The sequence below is a fragment of the Mobula birostris genome, chromosome 10 (genome assembly GCF_030028105.1).
Source record: "Mobula birostris isolate sMobBir1 chromosome 10, sMobBir1.hap1, whole genome shotgun sequence".
NCBI lineage: Eukaryota > Metazoa > Chordata > Chondrichthyes > Myliobatiformes > Myliobatidae > Mobula > Mobula birostris.
Window position 1 is genome coordinate 86909406 of NC_092379.1, and position 9097 is coordinate 86918502.

Below are 9097 nucleotides of genomic sequence, written 5' to 3' on the forward strand. Positions count from 1 at the left end.
TAACTGCCTATTCACCTTCCCATTTCTTCTCCTAACAGTCATCCAGCTACCTGCCTCCTGCAACTTAGGGGTGACTACTTTGCTGTAACTCCAATCAATGATCTCCTCTCTCTCCCGTAGGTCTCTAATATGGACTTCAAGGAGCTGCAGCTAGATGTACTGCACGCAGATGTAGTTCCCTTAAACTGCACCAAGTGCCCTTGACACAGTAAGAAAAAAGGGAAACTTAACAAAAACTTAGCTGGACAACTTTCCAGAGCTAACGCCCCTTCCAAGCCAAAGCCTGGCACTCCCACTCTCACTACTAGCCCAGTCCCAACAATGGCCGCTCTGCTTGTCCATTCTGTACTTTTATTTACTCTTCTTTGCACTACTCCCTCTGACATGCAAGAAACCTCTTCACTGTGTGTCGCTCCTGCTAGTGATTGGGCATCCAGAATGACACCAAATGCCAGCGAAGCTCTCCTTTAAACTTATGACAATTAAGTCACACATTCACAAGAAATTAGGACTATATGAAGCTGGACTTACAAGTAAAATATCCAAAAGTTATATATAATATAAGTAAATGCAGTTTTAAAGCATGTGAGAATACTAATATGTATATACCGTATTCCTTAAAATACCAAGGCTGGTCAAATATTATACCAATAATCAGGGCAAATCTTTTACATAATATTAACATAAGATATTACTCAGATAGCACTCTCCTTTAGAATCAGAATCAGGTTTATTATCACCAGCATGTGCCGTGAAATTTGTTAACTAAGCAGCAGCAGTTCAATGCAATACATAATACAGAAGAGGAAAAAAATAATAATAAATAAATAAATGACAGTATATGTATATAGAGTAGAATAAAAATCATGCAAAAAAAAGCAATACTATTTTTTTAAAACGTGAGGTAGTGTTCATGGGTTCAATATCCATTCAGGAATCGGATGGCAAAGAGGAAGAAGCTGTTCCTGAATCGCTGAGTGTGTACCTTCAGGCTTCTGTACCTCCTACCTGATGGTAACAGTGAGAAAAGGGCTTGCCCTGGGTGCTCGAGATCCTCAATAATGGACGTTGCCTTTCTGAGACACTGCAGCTTGAAGATGTCCTGGGTACTTTGTAGGTTAGTACCCAGGATGGAGCCGACTAGATTACCAACTCTTTGCAGCTTCTTTCAGTCCTGTGCAGTAGCCACGCCACCCCCACCCCCATACCAAACAGTGATATAGCCTGTCAGAATGTTCTCCATGGTATATCTATAAAAGTTTTTAAGTGTATTTGTTGACATACTAAATTCCTTCAAACTCCTAATGACGTATGGTCGCTGTCTTGCCTTCTTTATAATTGCATCCATATGTTGGGACCAAGTTAGGTCCTCAGAGATCTTGACATCCAGGAACTTGAGACTGCTCACTCTTTCCACTTCTGATCCCTCTATGAGGATTTGTATGTATTCTTTCATCTTACCCTTCCTGAACTGAAACAACACTTACAAATGATGATTTAGATGGCACAAGTGAAAGAAAGGTAGCAAAGGATTGTGTATAGGCACTTCAGTCTGACTGAAAACCTCTGCTGAAAAAATGGAATGACTGCCCCGTTGATTAGGTCGAACTGTATTTCAAAATAAAAGTCAGCAGGGCTATATTTCAAAATGAAAGCCTGAACACCCACTGTTACATATACTTCAAATGTGTCCTTGTTGACACTTCTCTGTTCTAAGGAAAACAAAACCAACCTATCCAAACTCATCTCACAGCTGAAATACAATATACTGATAAATCTTCTCTGCATGCTTTCCAGTATCTCCACATTTGTTGTGTGGTTTGATGACTAGAATAATTGTTCAGAGCTGAGACAAACTACAAAATTGAAAGCTTTTTTTCTTTGACACCACTTTAGTCCAGTTGTTCTTGCAGAGTAAAGCCTTTTGAATTAAATATAATCAAGATGCTGATGACATGTTTCATAATGATCCTCACCATTAATTGGACTTTATCAAGTACAAAACCACACAGTTCATGGGTATCAACCCACATTAAGAATGCAGTGAGGTTAGTACTAGATAGACCAAGGCGTGCCCAAATGTATGTACTTTTTTCCCAAAAGTTTTTATGTTTTAAGGCAGTTGACGACTGACATTAGAAATCTAATAATCCTGTTATTATTGGGACACATGTTCACATAGAATATATCACAAGCGCAATACCCTCAATATAATCGGAATTCCTATTAAGTGATTCGTGATTCCAACTCTACAGAAAACATATTCCGTGAAGTTAAGAGAGACCGCAGGTGCTGGGCTCTGGAGCAACAACCTGCTGGGGAATGAGTGGCATCTGTGGGAGGACAGCCAAAATGTTGTATGGCTTCATTCTGCCAGTTCTATTCCTTCTAATCTCTACGTGAAAGAGGTTGCTGTTGTAGCATGCAGCTGCCCAATTTAGACTCACCACTATCTCTTCACTTTCCCAGACATGGCTTGTAGGTACTGAGGAATGTATAGTGTTTGTTTGAATGAAATGCAAAAAAATGGCAAACTCTAAAGGAAAAAAAATCGTAGTTAGTGTTGTATTTGTTATTGAGGGATAGTGCAGAGAACATCAGGATCGCAGCATGCAGGATACTCCTCTGAAGTTTATTGACAACCCTGCCTGTACAGTATGTGAACTCCTCCCATGTGGGGGTGGCTAATGGAATAACACTATTAACTACCACTACATCTCCTCTTCTTGAAAAAAAGAAACACGAGATATGTACTTCCTGTCCATAGAATTGCATTATAGTCACTAGTATTGAACGATTCAGTTTTAGCACATGTCGGGCTCGTGGCCAAGTGGTTAAGGCGTTCTTCTAGTTATCTCAAGATCACTATTTTGAGCCTCAGCTGTGGCAGCATGTTTGTGCCCTTGAGCAAGGCACTTAATCACACATTGCTCTAGTGTCTGTGCAAGGAGTGACGCCCCACACAGACTTCCAATCTGCACCTTGTAAGGCATGAAGATGCCCGACGCAAGCCTCTCATGGTCTGAGTCAACGTTCCTTCCTTCATTCCTTACCATAGCAATGAACTTATCCTCCTTATATAAACATAAACAAGAATTGCCAACATTATAAGTATCTTTCTCTTTGCTTTTCTCCTTTGTTCACCATTTCCTTTTTAACAACATTTGGTGAAATATTTCCAATATTGGAAGTCATTTTAAAAAACACTAAATCTAAAGGTGGTTCAAGTAGATGGCCTGAACACTCCAGCAAAGTGAAAGGATTATCCTGCCTCTTTAGTCATTTGTACTAAGCTACTAGACTATGGAGTATATCGCTGTAGTGGGGCTGATAAATAACCTGATCTGGTATAAATTCCTGGAAGTGTTGGAGCAGATGGAATTTCTAGAACACGTGCGCTCCCCTCAGGTAAGTGGTCCTCATCATAAAGATCAGGCCACCCTATTACCGACTTTGAAGGTGCACGAGCACACGCCTGTTCCGCCAGATTTCACATTGTGATTTTCTGATCACAAACAATCATGCTGCATGCTACCAGACTATTGTTCATTTGGTGACTTGGTCTGAAACCCAAACAACTACACCACTCCTGAGCAGCAACAAAGATTTTACTCTGTGTCCGAGATCATGCATGCTCTTCATTTTCTCATGCTGTTTCGTCTCAGAATTTCTCACTTTGTCCAAGTCCGGAAAGTGAGGTTGGAGAAGGGAAGGAAGAGCGGGCAGGCTTGTCCTCAGTCTCTGGCCTACTGACAGCTCTGATGAACTGTAGCCATTCAGAAGAGGTGTGCAGCGATAAGCGAACAGTGATTTATATGTTTTTTTTATTTCAGTAGGAAATCCTCAACAGTTTGCTCTACTCTCCATGCTTCACCATTTGCCTGTGGGTACTGTGGACTGCTTGTCTGGTGTTTGAACTCAGAATCCCCAGCAAAAGCTTTGAATTCTGAGCAGCTGAACTGTGGACTGTTTTCTGACACAAGTGTCTTGGGTATTCCATAGTGAGCGAATATACCTTTCAAGTGCTATATAACTATTGCGGAGGACGTAGAGCAGGGGTCCCCACCTTTTGCGCACCTCGGACCGGTTTAATATTGACAATATTCTTGCGGACCGGCCGATGGGGGGTGGGGGGAGTTCAAGTTCAACAGTGCGTGACAGGGAATGAGGAAAGGTGCAGCTGACTCATATCATTTCATATCACCAAATCATATCGTTTCCTCATGGCCCGGTAGCACATGCTCGCGGCCCGGTGATTGGGAACCACTGATGTAGAGGACAGTTGGGGACCTCAATATTCCATGAGTTGTATTCCACAGTGAGAAGATATTTCTTTCTTTTCAGCTCAAAAATGTCCGTACTTGAGACTTGCCTTGGGAAGTCTAGGAATTCATGGGACAAAGAGGTTCAGGGTAATTTTTGTGCAGCTTTCTACATTCTTCACATTGCTTTACATAATCTCCCAACTGTGTACTCAGAGCAGGCCACCACACAGATTTCTTTGCTCTTAGGTGACTTTTTATGATGCCTTGATATTTTTGGTGAATTAGTCTGATGACTTAGGCATGCTGAGAAGCAGAAATGGTGAGTCTGGAGCCCTTTGGCAGCAAAACGTCCGGAATTGTGAGTGTGTGTCTTTCAAGCCAGTAAGGTCTGAGTTTGTGAGCTCCTTATGGAACAGCTGTCCATCCATGCTCACAATATTGCATGACCTTTCTGCAGATTTGGTCCTTTTCTAACTCAGCATGAATTTTGTCCAGTTTACTCTGTGCTGCAGGAAATCTTCCATGCATCGGAGCTAAGTGGATGTTGGTATCTTCCATGAGGGTGGAGTCAGCTTCTGTCCACTCACTTTTGCATTGCCTTCAACAGAGTCTCTGATGTTGTGAGAGATTTGCCGGCTACACGTTTAATGTCATAACAGTATCGCATAAGCCTCATTCTGAATCCTTGCCAATATGGAGATAATTCATCCAAGTGTTTCGAGCTGAGGTGGCTTGTGGTCTGTTTCAAGAAGGAATTTAATGCCTAACAAGTAGCAGCGGAAGTGTTCACAAACCCTCATGAGAGCCAACATCTCCTTTTTGATTTAGACGTAAGACTGTTCAGTAGGAGTCAATGCTCTTTGCTGCGTATACCACTTGTTACCATACACCATTGCAGTATTGCGTGAGCACTCCTCTTAGGCTAAAGAAATAGGCACCTGCTGAGATCTTGGTTGCTTTCTTCAGATCAAAGAAAACCAATGTTGGTGGAGAGATGAGATCTGATTTAAGTGATAAGAATGACTTCCCCTGTGGTGCATCCCAGGTCCAAACATTTCTCTGAGAGAGGAGGTCATGTAAAGGCTTTGTTTTCCCTGCCAAGTCTGGAATGAGCTTTCCCAAATGGTTTACCATGCCAAGGAGACTGCAGATCTCTGATATGTTTGTCAGTTGCTTCATGTTTCAAACTGCTGTCGGTTTGTCTGAATCTGGTTGCACACCCTCTGAGGACAGTTGGTGGCCTAAGAACGTCACCTCCAACTTCACAAATTCACATTTCATTTTGTTCAGGGTGATTCAAATCTGTTTTAGTTTCTCTAAGACAGCTTCCGCTCTTTTGTCACGTTCCTCACTTGAGCCTCCAAAGATGATTATATCATCCAACTGGCAGACTACTTCTTCCAGTCCCTCCAAAATTTGGTTCATCCTTATTTGAGAGCGTTCAGGAGCTGATGAGATGCCAAAAGGCAGTTTCTTGAAGGCATAGTCTCCACATGGTGTGATTAAGTTTGTGAGACTCTGTGACTCAGGAGCTAAATCGGTCTGCCAGAACCCTGAGTTTGCATTAATTCGGTGAGGAACTTTGCTCCACCCGGCATAACCAATGTATGCTCAACAGAGGGCAGAATAAATTTTTCCTACCTCACTGCATTATTCCATTTTGTTAGATCAAAACAAATCCTCACTATGTCATCTGGCTTGGAATCTGGAACAATGCCTGCACTCCAGTCAGTACGTCCATTCACTCGAGTTATGATGTCAAGTGCCTCCATTCTTTCAAGTTCAACTTTGAGTTTGTTCATCAATAAGACTGGTATACACCTTGCTGTGCTCAAGAGTAGGGCACTAATCCTGGCCTCAGTTGGATAAGGTACTCATCTTTCAGTACCCCTGGGCCTGTGAGCAACTCTGGCTACTTCATCTGCCACTGAACATTGTTTAGTGAATCCAACCTTGCAATGAGGTTCAGCTTCTTGATGGCATATCATTACAATACTGGTGAGAAGAGATTCTGAACAGCATAGAGATCTTCTTTTAACTGTTCCTCATTTTTATGAACAGCAGTAGTAAACATTCCTTTCACACTGAACTTATGTTTCCTTAGCCCCATTGATGCACTATCAATTACTCCAAAAGACTGGAAGTAGAGTAAATACTGAAAGGTTTTTATTAACAGTAAAATGGGACCTCGTCCATGCTGAGTATCTGGCCTGGACTGAGAGGAGGAGCAGCGGCACAGTTGCCTTTATTCAGGGGTCTGTGGGAGGAGCCACAGGAGCAGTTAGCAGAGGGGCGTGTCCAGACAGGTAACCCAGTTACAATATATATATATGGTTTACCACACCCATAACAATTTCTTTGTTGAATTTAGTGTAATCCCTCTTTTCTTCACTAGTTTCGTGAATAGGCATTTGGTGATGGCTGTGACGACTGCCCCAGTGTCCATTTTGAACTTCACGGTCTCATTTTGCAACAGAACAGTAATACATCAGCCTTGTTTCTTTGAATCTAGAGCCTAAGGAAAGCTCTCTCTTCATCTGAATCATGGTCTTTTTTGACCCCCTGAAGAACTGTTTGTGAGTGACACTGGCATTTATAATAGCCAACTATATTGCATTGGTGACATTTCACCTCTTTTGTAGAACAGCGCTCTTTGACATGGAATGAAGACTTGCTACACCTCATACTTTACCTCAGTATTAATTTTGTGCCCGAGTTCTGCTTGTTGCTGATGGACATTCTCATTCTCCCTGACTGTAGTGATAGCTTTCTCTAATATGAGATTTGTCTACAACTGAAGTCTCTCTGACAATTTGGTGTCTACTAGTCCAACAACAATCCTGTCTCTAATGATCTCAACCCTTAGATTTCCATACGCACAGTTGTCTGACAGGGCATAAAATGGTGTGATGAAGTCATTATCACTTTCATCTGCTTCCTGTTTTTTGGAGTTGAACTTTGCCCTTTCATGTATCACATTTCACTTTCCTGTGAAATACTCTTTGAATTTGTCCTGCAGGGTTTTGTACCCCTTTTTCTGAGCATCTGGTGAGTCCTAATCCAGCCACAATGTCATCTGATTCATCACCCATGCAGGATATCAGTGTAGTACTGGATGCTCTTCAAAAGTCTGCATGAGATTGCTTGCAAACCTAAATCTCACAAAGCATCTGAACCATCTCCTAAGGTCCATTGGTTTAGAGAAATCAAATGTCTCTGTGGGGGAGGGGTGCTTCGTTAGGTAAGTAGATGTAGGTACTGCAGATACGTGCTCCATTTTCCTATTTGTTTATTTCTTATATTATTTATTTGGACTACCAAATCCTTCTTTCCTCCCCCTGAGAGCTTGACTGACTTCTCTGACTTCTCTGTTGTGTCTGTGTCTCTGCGAACTTCCCCAGGCTACTGGCCCACAGATCACTACAATACATCCACTACAATGAAGGCATTGTTTAGCAACCCTGGCCTTTGTCAGCTCATGCTTCATGCGACATACAGTTACCAAACTAGCATAGGCAGTTAAGGTTGAGACATTGAATTGAATTTATTTAAATCTTGCGTTGGCACATGGCCAAGTGGTTAAGGCGTTCATCTAGTTATCTCAAGGTCACTAGTTCGAGCCTCAGCTGTGATGGCGTGCTTGTGCCCCTGAGCAAGGCACTTAATCACACATTGCTCTAGTCTGTGTGAAGAGTGGCGCCCCACATAGACTTCCAATCTGCGCCTCGTAAGGCATGACAATGCCTGACGTGGGCCTCTGATGGTCTGAGTCGATGTTCCCACACCTACTTAAATCTTACATCCATCCCACAACACAAGGGAATAAAAATCTTAGTGTTATGACTCCATTGCAATGTACAGACTTGAGAATTTAGAAGTCTAATGGCTTGTAGCAAGAAGCTGTTGGTCCTGGCTTCAATGCTACAGTACCGTTTGCTAGATGGAAGCAGCTGAAAGAGTTTATGGTTGGGGTGACTGATGTCCCCGATGATCTTCCAGGCCTTCTTTACGCACCTGCTACTATAAATGTTCTCAATGGAGGGAAGTTCACATCCACAGATGCGTTGGGCTGCTGTCCCACTCTCTGCAGTGCCCAGTGATCAAGGTTGGGGCAGTTTCCATACCAAGCAGTGATGCAGCCAGTCAATATGCTCTCAATGGTGCCCTTGTAGAAGGTCTTGAGGATCTGGGGGCCCATGCTGAATTTCTTCAATCACCTGAGGTGGAAGAGGTACTGTTGTGCTTTTTTTGCCACAAAGCTGGTGTGTACAGTCCAGGTAAAATCATTGGTGATGTGTATACTGAGGAACCTGAAACTACTCACCCTCTCAATTGCAGATCCATTGATGTTGATCGGGCCGAGCCTGTCTCCGTTCCTCCTGTAATCCACAATCAGCTCTTTTGTTTTTTGGACGTTGAGGGAAAGGTAGTTATCCTGACATCACTGTGTCAGGGTGTCAACCTCTCCTCTGTAGGCCGCTAGAAATAAAGCTGATCAAAATAGTGTCATCTACGAATATGATCTGCAGATTGATAAATTTCTGGATACTTTTTCATAGATAGGCTCAAACAAGAAAAGTATCACTGTAAATTCTTTCTTGTTGGGGATCTCACATGGTCTGTAGCACTAATTGATTGAAGATCAACCACTCTTGATACCATGTTATTGAGGGATATCACAGACCACACCAGGATGCCAGCAAGCAGGATACACAAGTGAAATTTATTGAACTCTGTATGCAAACTCCTCCCATGTGAGGCTGGCTAACTAAGGGATAACACTATTAACTACCACTACAGTTGGGACAACTTATTATCTGTGATTTACAGTT